At 33.2% G+C, this 18,447-nt stretch overlaps 1 protein-coding gene and 1 pseudogene across 2 annotated transcripts in view; both read left to right on the plus strand.

The window, feature by feature from the left end:
- The window catches only part of Tnks (tankyrase), a 199,538-nt gene that overhangs the window by 7,594 nt on the left and 173,497 nt on the right, over window positions 1-18,447 (plus strand). The gene's annotated exons all lie outside the window — the stretch shown is intronic.
- Window positions 10,462-10,876, plus strand: LOC143641620 (NTF2-related export protein 2 pseudogene; annotated as a pseudogene).

Below are 18,447 nucleotides of genomic sequence, written 5' to 3' on the forward strand. Positions count from 1 at the left end.
TAATGTTGACATTTTCAATTCAAATTCAGAACTACTGGGTTTTACTTAACGACTTCTCTTTTCCATAGGTGCATCATTTCTTCTGATTTCCAAGAGCCTACTTATTATAGAATACTACATAATTACTTATTTGCTTAATTCTATATTATGCACAGTCTCAAAATAATAATAGTCATCAAAATGCTTACTGCAAATAGTTAAAAAGTTGCATATGCTTCTTTACTTTTGCTAAATTTTAAGAGGATGTAACCATTATTTACTTTCTCTAACAAATTTAGTCATATTTTTAGCTCTGCAAATATATATGTGTAATAGTCCTCAAATGTGGCTGTCATATATTCTTCCCCTTGATATTGACTGTTCCTTATCTGAAATATTTGGGAGCAGAGGGTTTCAGATTTTGGGTTTTCTAAGATTTTGAAATATTTGCATATATGTAATGAAATCTCTTAGTTATAGAACCCAAACCCCAACATGAAAATTCATTTGTGTTTTATATATACTTTGTATACATAGCCTGAGGGTAATTTTATATAGTATTTTTAATAATTTTGTGCATGAAACAAAGAGTCATGGTGTAAAATTTTTGTAGTATCATGTTTTGGAATTTGAATTTTCCAATTAGGATTCTCAGTTTTGTGTGTATGCTGCACCATTCATTAGGAGGAAGAGCTATTTCCTCTGTATTTGAGTTGGTCTTGTGACTTGCTGGGATGAGCGTAATGTGGCTGAAGTTATGCTGTGTAACATTTGAACTTTCAGAGATTTGAAATTTTTACTTTTGTGTATTGGGAAGACTCAATTTTGAAGCCCAGTCTCCATGTTTTAAGAAAGATGGGGTGGAGAAGGAAGACTGGTCCATAGTCCCCATTGAAGCTCTCAGCCAGTATTCACTGCTAGCTGAGGGAGTGAGCCACCTTGGATACTCCAGCCTCACCTAGCCTTCAGTGACTGAGCTTGGTTAACACTCAGGATGTCATCAGACATATGTGGTTATTGTTATGTAAAGCCACTAAATTTTGCAGTGATTTATTATATAGTCTAAATACCTGAAATCATTATTTTATAGCTACTACTTTATTTCTGTTTTAAATCACTGCTAGTTATTTGATGTAACTAGTTATTTGATGTCGCTAATCATTTTGGTGGTTTGTCACTTATCTTTATCATAGTTTACTCAGGAAAGTGTCCTGGATTAGATTCTCTGAAAATAATTTTAAGTTACTAATAGTTAGCTGTTACCTTAATCTTTGGTTTTTTGTTTTCTTTCCTGCTTATTTTAAATGTTATTCCATTTTCTTTTGGTCAAAGCTATTAATGTTGATGGTATGATAATAAGTTGATTTTCTTTCTCTTGGTTGTTTTTTCCCTGGATGTCCAAAGACATTTTTTATTGAAGTCCAGTGATTCTATTTGAGTATGTCTTGGTGTTAGCCCCTTTAGTTGAGATTGCTGTTTGCTCAGGTTCATGGTGTATCTTTTCTTTCCATAGTTTCAGACCTTTTCTTTCAAAAAAGTTTCTCAAATACTTTTTAATTTTTGTTTTTTCCCCCTTTTAGGCATATTGAAGCTTTGTTTTCTAAATTTGTCACTTTTTTTTGTGTGTGTGAAAATATACAAAACATAAAATTTATTTTAACCATTTCTAAGTGTATAACCATTGTAAGTGTTTAAATTGAGAACATTAAGTACATTCACCATGTTATACAGTCACCACTCCATCCATTTCCAGAATTTTTTTTGTCATTCTAAATATGAACTCTGTGCCTATTAAAGAAAATAGCTCATTCTGCCCCATCTCCAGCCCCTGATTGTGATCATTTGCTTTGAATCTTTTTTTTAAATACTTTTTTTAAAGTTAAAAACATGTTTTTTTCTCCCTTTTATTTCTTGTTAAGACAGGAGTTAAGAAACTTCATGCAAATAGTCAGGCGGTAAATATTAGGCTTTGTGGGCAATTTGGCCTTTGTCACTGCTTTGCCTTTGTACCATAAAAATATCCATAGATAATATATAAATGAATAAATGTGATTGTATTCCAGTAAAACTTTATTTATAGAAACAAATGATGGGCCAGATTTGATGTATGTGTTATAGTTTACTGACCCCAGTTATAAGGCATTGTCTGTGATATTTTTTTTCCCTTTTGTTTTAGCAAAGTATGAGAATAAAGCAGGGCAAAGTAACTTCTTTAGTTTTTTAGTTTAGTTTTTTTTTTCTTGAAATAGCTTTATTTATTTATTTGTTTTGCTTTTGAATTATTTTCTGAATTGGTCGTCTTTCTGATTCACACATGCTATTTTTTTATATGCTGTAGCATTTTTATATTATTTACTTGTATTGAAATAACTGATAATAATTTTTGTCTGTCCTGTGGGCATTTTCTTTTGGTAGATATTAATGGTGTGTAGGGATATTATTTTGCTCACATTCTTCTAAGAGCTTTGCATAGATTTGACTTTAATTTTTTCCACTGATTGTCTTTACAGATATTAATTTCATAATAATTACAAGAATAAAAATAAGGGTTTGAGATGTTGGGAGTGACTCCCCTTATCTTTTTTCTCATGTTGGATATGCACTCTGGTCTAAAATAGATGAGGTCTCACAGTAAGGTTTATAGTAAGATCACCTCTTAGAGTAATAGCACTTAAAATAAGAAACATCACCTTCCTATTACATAGAAGTCCTTTTGGTAAATCTAGTCCAAACATGTGCCTGCTTTTCTCTCCTAGGGCATCCCCTTCTCCCAACAAATTGAATAGGTCACAGAAGTTATGTTCTTTCCAGATGGGAAAGTAATTTTTATAAGTTAAGAGGCCAAAGAAATACATTTGAAGGATAGAAAGCATATCATGAAGGGTCATGTTGCAAGAATCAATGTGTTAAAAAATAGAATCTTCAACTGAGAACCCAGAAAAGCAATCAAGGAATGTAAATTATTCTGAGAAAATATATTTTATTTTAGGATTTGCTTTTGCAATAAAATTATTAGTTTTGTGATAAAGTGAGGGAGAAAATGAATCATGAGTACTTGGTGCATCCTGATCATATACCGAAGAGTTTTGTAATAAATGATTTTTAAGTAATACTAGCACAAGTTTTTTTTTGAACCTTCACACAATGGTCACATCCCACTTATCCCACTTATTTTTGCCACAATTTTGGCTTAAAATCTGCCAAAATTTTGTGGTGAATACACATTTATGTATTTAATAGTCTCCTTTTGTTTTGTAGACAAAGCAGTCTTTTGGATAGTTGATTATAAAATACGCAGTAATTTCAGAGATGGGTGCTGCTTTATTTTCTCCTTATGTCAGGGTACTTGTATTCTTCTGACAGATCAGCTCAGGAAGTTAGGATATAGCCAGAGAAGGGAGGAGAGGGGAGGGAGCCCAAGTTTGAGCCTGGGAGCCAGGAACTAGTTTGAATGTCCTCTCCAAAACTTAAGTTTAATTGCCATTATAACAGTATTAGGAGTACTTTCACGCTTCTGTCGTGGGAGTGGGTTCCTAATAAAAATGATGAGTTCCTCAAGTTTCTGCTCTGCCTTGTGTGCATGCCTATTTGCTTGCCCTACCCTGTCCTTGACTAGATGTAGACCCCTTGACTTGATCTCAGACTTTTCAGCTCCCAGAACTGTGAGCCAAACAAATTTCTGTTGTTTATAATTTTTCATTGTTTATAATTGTATTCTATTATAGCAGCAGAAAATGGGCTAAGATACCCATCATTTATGTGGATTCATAATAAGAAATTGAGTAGGGTTAGTTTAGATGTATAGGGTGTGTGTAAGAACTAGCTGAAATCTTCCCTTATGGAACTTTGCTTACTAAAAAATAAAATGTGTACAAGAAAGAAACATCTAGAAATGGACTTTTAGTCCAGTGTTTTTAATATAAAACACTGCATTCTTTAAAAAGAATTGGGTAGGGTGAGTTTCTTAGGGCTTTCTGCTAAAGCCTGGGTGCTCAGAATAACTAAATATGGGCCTAATTTTTTTTGTTTTGATTTCAAGTAATTGAGGACACTTCTGAGAGTTTTGTATTTGAGTGTTCCTCAGGTTTCATCAGATTTCCAAGATTGCTCTTCCCCATGGTTAGTTGTCGCTGTCCGGCTGCAGCAAAATAACCGGGGGGTGAGGAGCAGATTGATACAGCAGGAGTGGGAGCCATTTATTGTAGGACAGGAGCCCTATATATACATTCCACACAGCTTATCTAATTAACATAAACTAGATACAGCAGTCAACCAATGAGGAATCTTCACACTTAATGGCTCACTGGCATTACTTCATAAACCACTCCCTCTGGCAAAATGCCAAGTGCCATCCTGACTTGTTTACAGACCTTAAACATTTAGTTGTTGGGTTCTTTTGTGGAACTTGTTTTGCCTGTTTGTTCAGGTATGTGTTTTATAGAATTAAATCAGGATGAGCTTAAACTGTTTTTTTATCAATTTACTTTTTGGAGGCTGTTTTTTAGAGTGTGTCCACTCCTTATTCAGTTTTAACAAATGAACTTCTTTCTTTTAAATTATTGGAAAAGCAGAAATAAAGTGCCTTTTTCCATGTAACAAACTTAAACTGCTCTTTGGTGGCAGCTATTTCATTCCTTGGACCTGCAACTTTTTCCCTCTATGGTAGATTTGGAAAAAAGTGAAGAAACCTTTGGTAGTTAGCAGATGATTTCTGTTAACTACAAGTCCTAACTGGTAAAAAGCTGGTTTGAATTTACTGATTGACTAAAGTATAGTGTTAAATACTTTAACACTATAGTTTCTGTGTTAGTTTCAGTTTAAAAATTAATGAAACCTCCTGATGCCTAGTTATATATAATGCTTTTGAAAAGCTATGATATGTATAAGAAAATACTTAAAAGCCCAGAGGCCCTCATTTTGATATATTCTGCAACCATGGGAACTGTTTTGACATTCTCATCCATCCTGTTAATAAGTTGTACCCTCCTTTTCCAAATGCTTGGGTTGTTATCATCTTTCTTTCTTTCTTTTTTTTTTAATGAAATGACGTGGTATTGCAGTTCATGAAAACATGTTAACTATTTTTTTTTTAAATGTTTTGGGATGCCAGGTTATGCTTTTCTTCTTTTCAGGGAAATATTTTTGTTTGGGAAAGAATTTCTTTTGAACTAATTTTTAGGGCAAGATATTAGAAATTTTGCTTACCCCCCAATAGTGGTGCTCACAAAAAATTAACAATAGAAAGTTGTAACAGTTATTGTATTGGAATTTTATGAAAGTAGATAAATTTGGGATATATGAGAATTTCAATATCTGTGAATTGCTCATAGTAGGTGCTCTATAAATATTTGAACAAATGAACTATGAAACTATGGCTGTTATGGCCAAGGGTATGTGGCAGCTGTTTCATTCCTTGGACCTGCAACTTTTTCCCTCTGTAGTAGATTTAGAAAAAAGTGAAGAAACCTTTGGTAGTTAGCACTTCTGATTTCTGATCTTTTTCAGTTTTAAGTGTGTGAATTTTTACATATTCCCTACAACCATGGTTCTCAAACTGTATTAGAATCACCTGGAGGGCTTGTTAAAACAGGTTGCTGGGCAGCACCCTCCCTCAGACTTTCTCTTCCAGTGGGTCTGGAGTGAGCCTGAGAATTTGTATTTTTAACAGGTCCCAGGTGATGCTGATACTCTAAGAGCAATTATTCTTAACCCAGAACCAATTAAATCACTAGAGTAGAAGGGTAGGGCTTTGTTCTTTTAAAATCTCCTGCAAATTTTCATGTGCAGGAAAGGTTGAGAGTTATTGCTTGAGGACACATGAACTCAGTTAAGATTTCTAAGTTGGGGCTGGGGATGTGGCTCAAGCGGTAGCGCGCTCACCTGGCATGCATGCGGCCTGGGTTCGATCCTCAGCACCACATACAAACAAATGTTGTGTCTGCCGAAAAACTAAAAAAAAAAAAAATTAAAATTCTCTCTCTCTCTCTCTCTCTCTCTCTCTCTCTCTCTCTCAAAAAAAAAAAAAAAGATTTCTTAATTATACAGATGTTTATGAATTAGAAAGTATTTTGACAGTTGTTACTACTTATAAGCCTGTGAAGTGGTTTTTATATCAAGAAAAACTTGCTTGGTGTTCCTGAAATTGTTATAGGTGTTCTGAGATTATGAAATGAACTGAAATGTAACTGCTAAAGTTTTAAGACTATGCTCTACATATAAACCCAGAGAGATTTTTGCATGTAGATAGGTATTCCTAAACTTGCTTCCTAAAAGGTTCTACTAGGTTATATTCCTGACATACCCTTGGCCATATCAGCCACAGTTTCATGGTTTCTTTTTGAAATACAGCATATACACAGAAGTGTGCACAATTCAAAATGTACAGTAAGGTGAATTTTTAAAAGTGAATATGACTAGGTAACTAGTACCTTGGTCAAGAATCAGAACATTATTAGCCACCCACAACCTGCTACTTTTGAGTCTTCTGGGTCACTAGCCCTTTACCAACTTTCAGTGAATGTTAGTCTGTTTTTGAACGTGATATATAAGTGGTATTATATAATTGATTCTGTTTTGTGTGAAATTCAGCTATCATGTAGTTTATTTTCCTTGTATAGAATTCTACTTACCCATTTTTCTTGAACTTTGCATAATTTCTGTATGTTGGCTATTATGAATAGTGGTCCTACAAATACTTTTGTAGGTCTCTGAACATCAACATTTAAAGCACATTTCTTAGCTTTTTTCTAAAAACATATTTTTTAATTGTAGATGGACACAATGCCTTTATTTCATTTATTTTTATGTGGTGCTCAGGATCGAATCCATGCCTTTCATGTGCTAGGCCAGCGCTCTACCATTAAGCTACAACTCCAGTTTCATTTCTTAACTTCTTAGTTTAAAAAATAGTATTCGTGTTTTAATTTGCATTTCTTTATTTCTCAGCTTATTGATTTTTGCTTTTTAAAAATAAGTGGTATTTCCTTTTTTTTTGTGAATTAACTAATTTTTTTTTCTTTTGCCTTTTGGTGTTTTATTATTTGTGTTTTATTACAATCATTGCAAATATTTTTCTTGCTTGTTTTAATTTTATCTATAAGCTTCCAAATGTATTGCCTTTAATTTTTTTTTAAAGGTACTTGAATATATAGTGTTTCTAACCTTGACCTTTGCATGTACTATATATCTTAGCCTCTTTGGAATATTTGTTTTTATCCTTTTACCTTTAGTTTTTCTCTGTTGCTTCTATTCTTGAGATCATGCAAATGTCTACCTATTTTTTTGTTTCATGTTAACATTTACATCTTAATATATTTTGAACTTTTTTTGCTACCTACTGTAAAAAAATAATTTTTTTTTCTAAGCAGGAAGCCAGTTTCCTTGAACCATCTATTGAAGAATATAACCATTAAAATGAAAGTAAAGGTGGGGTTTCTTTTTTTATTAGGAGACACCTTTTTTCTTTTGACTTCTATTTACGATTCTTTCTTTGTGCTGTGTTTTAACTTTTCTCTCCCTACATTTCAATGATTAAGTACTTCTACAATCAGGTCTATGTTGAAAATAAGGGAAAGTATACTGAAAACTGTCAGCAGAATTTCAGGTCGTTTTCCTTGGTTTCTAAGATGATACAAATAGATATTTACTTTTGCAGTTTTCTTATGTCTAAGTTCACATAGCAGAAATTTATATTTGATACTTTGGTGGGGAATAGTCACAGTCTTCTCAGTGACAAAAAAAAATAAAGAATTTTAGTTCTGAAATTTCAGTTTTGAAAGGTGTTACTGTTTTTGTTCATGATTCTTGTGGCAGAAAGTTTGATTTCTTTGTTGTTGCCTCTTTCAGTCTCTATTCCTGTCTCTAAACTATTCTGAACTTCTTTTAAAAGGTACTTTAGGGCTGGGACTAGGGTTCAGTGGTAGAGCTCATGAGGCACTGAGTTCAATCCTCAGCATCACATAAAAATAAAATAAAATTATTGTGTCCACCTACAACTAAATATATATATATATATATATATATATATATATATATATATACATATATATATATGTATGTGTATGTATATATATATACACACATATATATATAATTTTTTTTAAAGAGAGAGAGAAGGAGGGAGAGAGAGAGAGAATTTTAATGTTTATTTTTTTTAGTTATCAGCTGACACAACATCTTTGTTTTGTATGTGGTGCTGAGGATCGAACCCGGGCCGCAAGGTACTTGAATATAGAATGTTTCTAACCTTTACTCTTATATCTACTATATATCTTGGCCTCTTTGGAATATTTGTCTTTATCCTTTTATCTGATTAACTGCATTAGATCTTAGCTCACAGTATCACTTCATTAGGGAAGCTTTCCTGATCCAGACCTGGTTAAGTTTGAATTGCTATGTACTCTTTGTAACCCAAGTGTTGTAATGATTTATTAGTTTTTATTGGTTAGTGTTGCTTGAAACAGCAATAGATTCTTATTGAGTTAATTCACAACACATAGATAAATACGTACATATATGCACTATTGAATTTTTTGGTCATACTTAAGTATTTTTGAGTGTTTTCAACTAAGATCTTTTTATGTTCGGCTTCAAGATTTTATATCTGATGTTTTCATTTCACTCTTACATGTAAATAGTTAACTAGATATGAAGTTAAGCATTGAAAAGCTTTTTCTCAACATTGAGAAGTTTGACTTCAGTCAATGATTCCTTTTATTTTTTTTAAAAGTTGATCTATTTCCTTTCTGAAGGATTTAGATATTTCTTGATATTGTGTAATGTGTCTTTCAGTTATATTTGGTACTGCATGAACTCTTATTAACCCGAAGGCTTGTTTTGTTCTGTAGTGCTGGGGATCAAACCCATGCATGGCCTTGTGAAATTTTACATCTTTCTTTAATTATGAGAAGTCCTGTCACTATTTCTACAGTATTTCCTCTCCTCCCATCCTCCCTCTTGCCTATCTCTTCTCTCATTCTCTCCTATTTCTCCCTTTCAGACACCTTTTGGAAAAGTTCAACACAGGTTTGGATTTAGAGCAACGAGAGCCTGTGCTCTAGGTTTATTCCTTCAGGTGGTTTGTTGTAAATAGGGACATGCTTCCAGGTAGGGAGTTCCTATATGATAATTCTCAACTCTAGCCTGGTTGCTCAGGATTTACCTGGCCCTTCTTTTCTAATTGATGTCACACTCATTGTTATTACCCAATTGGGAGCTCACCTGGGCTTTGCTCACTGGGAAGCTTCCAGTGTTTTACCTGATGTTACCTCTACTGTCTGGAACAGGGCTGGAGGTACTTGTTTTCATATTCCTCAATAGTGTTTGGGAAAATGTCACAATGTTGAGGAATGAAAGCTTTCTTCTGGTTTATCACCGGTCCACCCTCCCACCTGTCCAGGTATTTTAAACTAGAATCTGGGGTCATATCCTACCTTTTTTGCTTCTCCATTGGGTGATTTCTCCACTGAGTTTGGGAAAGGCATGTCTTTTTTTAATGCACTTGATTAACTCTTTCATGTAAGCATAAATTTTCTTTCTAAATCGTGTTTTATAAGATGGAAAAACTTAATTGGTCAGATTCTACCTTTAACAAATGATAAAATCTATTCACCCTCAATAAAACTCATTTTGTAGTTTATTTTCTAAACAGTTAATGTAAAAACAACAGTGATATATATTCCCCTTTGTTTAACAGTGACTTCTGATCAAATGATCAGAGAAGCTAATATATCTGTTGTAACGAATTAGAAAATGAAGCAATTGTGATTTTGAATATTAAGTGGAATGTTCTGTGTGTCATAGAACATTTATTATAAAATAAGTAGAAGCCTGTTACTGGTTATCTATGATTTTGTGTATGTTGGACTGTATAAATTGAATCCAGGATATAGAAAAGCCTTAATATTGTTAGTGTATATGTCCTAAATCTTTCCCTAACTCCCAGATTAGAGAATATCTTTATTTCATAAAATGAAATAAAACTGAAAACCCTAAAGAACGTTAGAAGGTAAAGAAAAGAAGGTACTTAATCAGGATAGGGCTGTTGCTCTGTATACCACTGTGAAATTCTTCAGATGCCTTTTGTACATCAGCCAAGTACAGATGTTATTCACATTTTTAATTTGGCAAAATTATAAATTACTATGTTTAGCAGACCTCTAGAGATGCTCACAAATATTTGGCACTTCTAGTGTTAGTGAATGATGGATCGTTTGGCTAGAAAGAAATGTTATTTAAAAACTTAACTCTAGTGTAAATGTCTCAGTTGAATTTTGTTTCGTTGAAAATAATTTTGACAGAACGGACCTAGCTATTTCCGGGAGAGAATGGGCAGGTAGAAAATTGTGTGCGTTTGGCGGGTTTCGCTGCTTTCCTAAATATTTCCTCATTCTGCAGCCGAGAGAGGCAAACATGTGAGGACATAATGACGCAGCCACATCCGAAACATACTTATCCAAGCTCCCCAAGGACCATGTAGGTGGATTTTAAAATGTATGTAGATCAGGCATGTAGAGCTGCTGAGGAATTTGTTAATATTTACTATGAGACAATGGACAAAAGAAGAAGGGCACTTACCAGGCTGTATTTGGACAAGGCCACTTTAATATGGAATGGAAATGTTGTTACAGGGCTAGATGCCCTAAGTAATTTTTTCGAGATGTTGCCTTCTATTGAGTTCCAGGTCAATATGTTAGATTGCCAACCAGTCCGTGAGCAAGCTACCCAGTCCCAGACTACAGTTCTTGTTGTGACCAGTGGAACTGTGAAGTTTTGATGGAAACAAACAACATTACTTCAACCAGAACTTTCTGCTGCCTGCTCAGTCCACTCCTAATAGCACCGTGTGGAAGATTGCTAGTGATTGCTTCCGTTTTCAAGATTGGGCTAGTAGTTAAAGGGGTAAAAGTCTATTCTTTATTCTGCTATTTCATGAAGCAGAAGTCTGTGTGAAATGATTCATTTAATTAGAAAAACACTGTAAACTGGTTTGTGCTGAAACTTAAGTTTCTTCAGTATTTTTTTATTCCTAGCAGCACCTTTTCTAGCAGCTGCCAGTTTGGTTTGTTGCCCTTCAGAGCTTTAATGCTAGTTTTTTACATGCCTTATATACATTCCACATTCCACATTCTTAAAGTAATGTTAAACACATGATCTTGGTACTAACATACTCACTGTGAACCCATCCTATCGCAAAAATGGAATCCTTTTGTAATACTATATGTGGAGTATCAGCACAATATAACTCTCTGGGAGTAAGTGGGATTTTTTTTTCGGTTAATAGGTTGAATTTTTACTAAACCACATGCCTATTTTCAGTTAACACTGGTAATGCATTGCAATATATAGTAAGTTTATTGGTTCATAACTACTATGACATATTAGAATTGCATGTGGAATATTTAATAGACTTTTTTATGTTAAGTTTTCTTATTTTGAGTTTTTATTTTATAAGTGAATTAATAACTAAATAGGTAAAAATGTTTTAAATTGACACTTGATTGTTGGGTGCATTTGGTGGATTAAGACTTCTTAAAAACATATATCTTGGCAGCTCCAGGTCTAGAAATTTTGGTAATGAGTGCTAGAAGAACTAATAGCTTTAATGGGAGAATGGGGAGTGAGAAATGTAGAAATATCCAAGGTTGAAGCCAAAAGTGAGGGGGGGTGTGACTAAATGGTAAAAGTTTTGTACTGGTTTACTACCTCCTAAAAATGTAACCTATTTTTAGGATTTAAATCACTAAGTTATTATGTATCGTTGACAAATGTCATGAGTGTCACATTTGTTCTAAGAATGATTTTTTAAGGTCTTTATACTTCACCTTATACTAGTCACCATCATGTATCTGTTTATTCAAAAACTTATGGGAGTAGAATGTCCGCAATAAGCCTAATCTTGTAACAGGGTCTAGAAGGAAAGTTGGAAACAAAGCCATTGCTATCTCTTTATGACACCCTTAACTAAGTCTTCCAGTGAATTTTAGGCCCAAAGATTCCCATGTATTACTCACCCCCATGTTTTGTGCTGTTAACTGTATTATCTATTATTTAAAGTTAAAATTATTTGGTTTGTGATTCATTCTTCCATATGACATTGGGCACATGTATTACTCACCCCCATGTTTTGTGCTGTTAACTGTATTATCTATTATTTAAAGTTAAAATTATTTGGTTTGTGATTCATTCTTCCATATGACATTGGGCACATTTACTTTAAAACATGTTCCTGTTAACATGACTATCTCATTGCCTTTTTTGAGAGAAAAATAGAGAACAACAGATCTTCATGATAAACTTCAAAAGAACAAATAGATTAATTTTATGTCTTGACTACTGAAAAGGAAAAGGAAATAACCTAGCTCTGGTTGTTGCTTATTGTTTTAAAATATTTGCAATTTATAATGTTTTAAAGCTAGATATGCCAGCTTTGTTTCTACATTGCAACCAAGATTAATGTTTCTTATTACTTAATCTTAAAATCAGCAATTCATTTACTCCCCCAAAGCTATACACTGTATTTCTGATATACTATCAAAGTAGAATTAAACGAGAGAAGTGGGTGGAACTGACATTTAAACCACACCTTCTTTTAGTACTGATCAAAAATTGCACATTATTTCCTACTCAAAGGGAGCTTATTCTTATTTTGAAATGATTTTTTTTAAACCGCAGCTCTAGCAGCAACAAAATGCCCCAATACTGCCCTTTCTCTTGTGAATAACAGTCACAAATAAAAGCTGCATATAACTAGCAATAACTGAATTGAATGGTTGTGAATTGCTTTCTCCAAAATCTGTATAACTTTTAAATGGCTGGAACTGCTCTTATATGGACTAGACTATTTTTGACATGCTCATATTTTTATAACTTGAAAAATAAAATTTGCCTTGTGAAAAGTTTCACCCCCCCCCCAAAAAAAAATAATAATTTTGACCTGTTTAGAGGTTTTTTTTTTTTTTTTTTTGGTATGGAAGTGGATTGGTAATGTTTAATACAGAGGTAACTATATGTAGCGAATGGGCTATTCTAATTCTTTGTATTCTAGTTTTTTCCTAGTGTTTTTAAAGGCAATAATGAACAAATTACATCTGTCACCAAGTGTCTTTTTATCTTTCCCATCTATGTTAGGAAAATGACGTGTGTGTGTGTGTGTGTGTGTGTGTGTGTGTGTGTTATTTTCCTAAACAATTCCAAACATTTTATTATTATTTTGAGTTTTTTTTGGGTAGTAATGAGATCTTTTTATATGTAAGGAAAATTATTTTGAAAAATATAAGAGAGATGATATAAATTTTCTCATTGGGTAGGTCAGTGGATTAACAGTTCAAATGATATATAGTGTTTGCAGCTTTGCTGACAGTCCAATTAGGGGGAAATGTCTTTAAGCTGTAACTTTGCAGCCATTAAAACAACAACAACAACAACAAAAAACAGCAGTTTAAAATACTCCAAGTATCTTAGGTTTTTCTCTTTTTATTAAATTTTAGTAGTTGTAGTTGTGAGTTACAAGATTTAATATTGGCTAAGGTTGTTTCTTTGAAGCTTTAATTTTGGGCAAGTTTAAAAGCTAAAGATAAGTGAAACAACTTTGTATTTTTAAATTCAGAACTGGAGAATAGATAACAGTTAACGTTGAAATATTTTTAAATGGCCTTGTCACCTTTTATTTAATATTAGAATAAGGAAAATTGTTAAGTATTTTCAGTTAAGCCATCTTATAAACTTAGATTTTTTTGAGTGTCAGCATGATTCTTTCACCATAATATATTTAAAGTGGTTTTGAATTTGTGGAATACTGTCATTGTTTCTTATGCTTTTTTGGGGGGTGGGTGGGTACCAAGGATTGAACTCAGGGGCACTCCACTTCTGAGCCACATCCCCAGCCCCATTTTGTATTTTATTAGAGACCGGGGTCTCACTGAGTTGCTTAGTGCCTCACTGTTGCTGAGGCTGGCTTTGAACTCGCAGTCCTCTTGCCTCAGCCACTGGAGCCACTGGTATTACAGGAGTGAGCCACTGTCTCTGCTTCTTGTATATTCTTTAGGGGCAAGAATGTGCTGAAATTTACAAATCATGTTACTTAATTTAATATTTGGTGAAGAGTAGTTTTTTAGGGTGAGCTTTTTATTGGCCTTCTTATCTTGACTTTCCCCAAACATACCTCCATAAATTGATTTGCCAAAGTTATAATCCTGGGATTCTGTCGTTCTTGTTTTTTAAAAAAACCTACTGCAGCTCTGTGATCTTTGACTTATCTATGCTGCCACTACTATTCCATGCCATCATTAACTCTTGCTAGACTAAGGCAAGTAAGCAGAATTTTTCTTAACTAGTGCCTCTGATTTTGCTCCTGATCTTTTCCAGTATGTTTTTTACATAGCTGATTAAGACTTAAACAGAATCAGGTAATTTCCCTTATAAATGGCCCAGTATAATGAAAACTAAACTTCTACCCATGGCTTAACCAAGTTGCCGCAGATACTGTTGATTATTCACCCAAATTCATCTTCACTAACATACTAGATTTTGTTCAAGGCAGCCCTGTTTCCCAAGGAACTTTAAAAGACTTGGCTTTCTAGCCTGTTTTTGAAGGTGGACAGATGACAAACATTTTTGGCTAATGTGATATAGGTAGAAGTATTTGGAGAGGTTTTTGCTTCCTTAATAATAAAAAGACTTAAGAGAAAGTCTTTTCTTCCTTTACCCTTTCTCACTTCTTGCCTGGGAACCTGGATATCAAGATTGGAGATAACAGCATGTGGTGATAAGCAAGTAGAAGAAAGCTTACATATGATAAGGATGCCAGAGTGGAAAGATTCTTAAATGACTCCTAATATCATTTATTAGTAAACTGCTTGTTGTGAGCCTGGTGTGTCAATGTCTAGACAAGTTGTGTGAGATAAGTGAATCCCTAGTTGGGCATTGTCATTGGAACTAAATGTTCCTGCCTAATACAGAGGCCATACATAGTCAAGCCCTTAGTTATCTTTCTGACCTCATTTGCCATTTCCTCTTTTAAAGGTACCACATTAGCTAGCACCTCTACTTAAATTGAAACTCCTTGCTGTATACTCTAAGGCTTGGAGTGATCTAGCTCCTCTGACCCCTCTCCTAACGTATTATTGCCCTCTTCATCCCAATAGGAGCAAATACCTTAAAATACCCAAGGATTTTTGACAAATGTATAAGATATTAACAGAGAAAAAACAAAATAGAAGGATACAGAGACCTGAGTTTGTGGAAGTCCAGTGTTATAATTTTGTCAACTTTCTAGAATTCTAATCTTTGAACTTTAAAAAAACAAAGCAAAACAACAAATAAACATAAGTTTCTTTGTGGAACTTGAAAATATTCATATGGAACATAAAATAGCAATATTAATCAAGATAATTATTTAAGAGGAACAAAGTAGATTGAAATTTGCCCTGCTAATATCTAGACTTACGTTAAAGTTATTTTAATGAACAAACTGACCCACCAAAGAGAAAAGAAAGGAAAATAAAATTAGATTTCTAATTCACATCTAGTATAGGTAGATGAAAGATCTAAATGTGAAAGCAGAATTATAAAGGTCTAGATGATTCCCAGCTTTTAGTGATTTGTTTTAGCAGTTTTTCGATTTAGCATGGTGCTAAAGTTATAAGTAATCAGTAGAAACTGATCTTTGAACTCTGAGTTTTTATTTTTTACTGGGCTTGAAGTACAATACTCTCTCCTGGTGGCTGGCCAGTGGCTGCGGCTCCAAGTCAGCCACATAGTCACAAGGACAAAAAAACATTACTCAGTAGTTTCTAACGTGTTGCTAAGCTAGAATATTTTGTAGGTTAGATATATTAATTGGATTTTTGCCTTAATATTTTCAGCTAAAAATGGATTTATTGGGTTGTAACTCCATTGTAGGTATAGGAGCATATGTAATCTAGTAGAAAATGTAGGAATGGGATAGAAATAGGAAAGGATTTCTTAAAGGTTGTATAGAAAATGCAAATCATGTTAGAAAAGATTGATATATTAAAACTTGTATGAGATCAAACTGTAAACAGTTTAAAAATGAGCCATAAACAGAAAGTATTTATAGGGCAATAACAAATAGGATTAGCTTTCAGAATATGCCAAAAAGAACAAAAAACAAAAAAAAAAAAACAAGAAAAAAAAAGTAAAGAAAAATTTCACAGTCACTCTAGTGATTTTGTCTTTTTTCTATTCATTTATAGTTTTTATAAATACATGTATAATTTTTTTTTCTCCAGTATTTTGTTTCATATATTTTTACTTTCGAAGACTTTAACCTAAAAAATACTTTTGTATGTTTTAAAATTTTCTATAACATCCTTTTTTCTTATATATAGTTTGTACTTTTTGGTGATTTTTAAAAAAAAATTGTGGAGAAATGTGTATAACAAAATTTATCATCTTAATTGTTTTTAAGTGTAAAATTGTTTTTAAGTGGCATTGAGTACATTCATAGTGTTCTGTAATGTCCCACTTAATATAGGATGACACATTATTATTTGATGATACTAAATTGTAAGTCCAATCTAACAGTCATTTACTTAACAAAGCATCTGTTGGACATTTAAATTGTTTTCATGATTTCCTTTAGGTAATTATGATATTATTATGATATTATTTATGATATTCTTGATGCAGAATCTTTGTTTATATGTGAATTTTTTTATGATAAAGATTGAAAAGTGATAAATCAGAGGGTGTATTTGCTTCAGCCTGATGATAACTGCTACTTTTTCAAATGTGTCGTACTGGTTTACAATCACATCAGTGTTGGAGCACAGTTCTACTTCACTCCCTTCTTCCGAATACTAACCACTTTCATTTTATGTTGTAGATCTAAAAGTTTTAGAAAAAATAAACACATACCTTCCTATTTTGCTTTATGGATATTATAATGAGTATTTTTAAAAGTGCCAACTGATAAGCTATGTTTAAAATTTATTTGATTATCATTGAAGAAAGGAATTTAGTTCTCAAACATTAGTGCACTAGTTAGGGAAAAGTAAGTTTTCACTCAAGGTTTATTTAAATCTGTATGGGGAAGGAGAAGTTATTGTCTTCCTGGGTAAGTAAAGTCTTTGGTGCAGTGGAAGAGCAGGGTTGTGATGGAAGAGGGAGGAAGTTAGGGACTCAAAGGGAACTAACGTCTGTAAAGCTCTGCCAGCAAACCCTGGTAGGATTGTGACAATAACGTTAGTTTACATCCTATATTTATGCTCTTCCATTTACTAATAAAAAATTGACATCAAAAATCAAAAATTGACATCAAATTTACAAAATTTGCAGCTTAATTTGAATGATATTTTCCATGAAAACCTAATTCTGACTTTGTGATTCATGTCTGTGGAAACATATCTTTAACTTAGGGACTTTTTCTTCTTGCTTTCCTAGAATGAATGAATTTCTATAGATAGCATGGAGCGTATATCTTGAAATAAATCTTTTTCCTTACTATTGTCCATATGGTTCTCATTTATTTAATGTATGCATTAAAGTGGAGGAGAATATGACTTTCATTATGTAAGGTGCCATTTTCTCACAACATTACCTAGTACGTAGTAGCATGGAGATAGTGATATGTAGCCAATAAGACCTAATAAAATATAAGGTGGAAAAAATCATTTATAAAATGATAATAAGTGCAATTTCCTTTTATATCTCATTGCAGTGTAGCTTGTGATTTTATCATTGTACTAAAATTACTCTAAAATTATAAATGGCCATTTTTTCACTTCTTTGTTGATCTCACTAAATCCTTATGCTGAACTTTACTTAACAATTTTGCTCCTTGATTTCATTCTTGTCCTGCTTGGTGTTTTCTACCTTTCTGAGCATTTGCTTCAGACTCTGCCTGGCCCTTCCCCCTTTTCTGTCTGAAAATTGATGCTTCTTTCTGTTACCAGGCGACAGTAGTACTGGCAGTGGTTTTGAGGAGCGGCTAGGGTATTTCACTCAGCTTGGTAGGAAAATAGGTTTTATTCAAAGCCAGTTTTGAAGGAAAATAGAAGACAATTATTATTTCAAAAACTTTCATCTTTGAAATCTCTGAAGGCCCATGAAGCTTTTAAAGGAAATCAAGTAGGGAAGTGAGACAAAAGGGAAATATACATACATAGATTTAGTTAGCTTGTGTTACAGGCCTCCTCTCTCAGCTTGCTTGGTACCTGTCAGGCCTTGGGAGTGTAGTTTCTCAGCATGAGGAAGTTGCTCTAAATTTTAGAGGTGGGGGTTTCTTCAAATTCAGTCTGTTTCATTATTGATGTTCTGATTCTATATTCTCAAATGCCTATATTCCCACTTATCTGCCTGATGATATTTTTAGTCAGTAAATCCAAGCTTAAATAGTTTCACTTAACCATCTACTTCACATATTTTGACCCTCCTATCTCAATAATAGATATTCTGACATCATCTTTAATCTTTCTTTTTAGAATCCCGTTACCAGACTATTTCTGT

The sequence above is a fragment of the Callospermophilus lateralis genome, chromosome 4 (assembly GCF_048772815.1).
Source record: "Callospermophilus lateralis isolate mCalLat2 chromosome 4, mCalLat2.hap1, whole genome shotgun sequence".
Lineage (NCBI taxonomy): Eukaryota > Metazoa > Chordata > Mammalia > Rodentia > Sciuridae > Callospermophilus > Callospermophilus lateralis.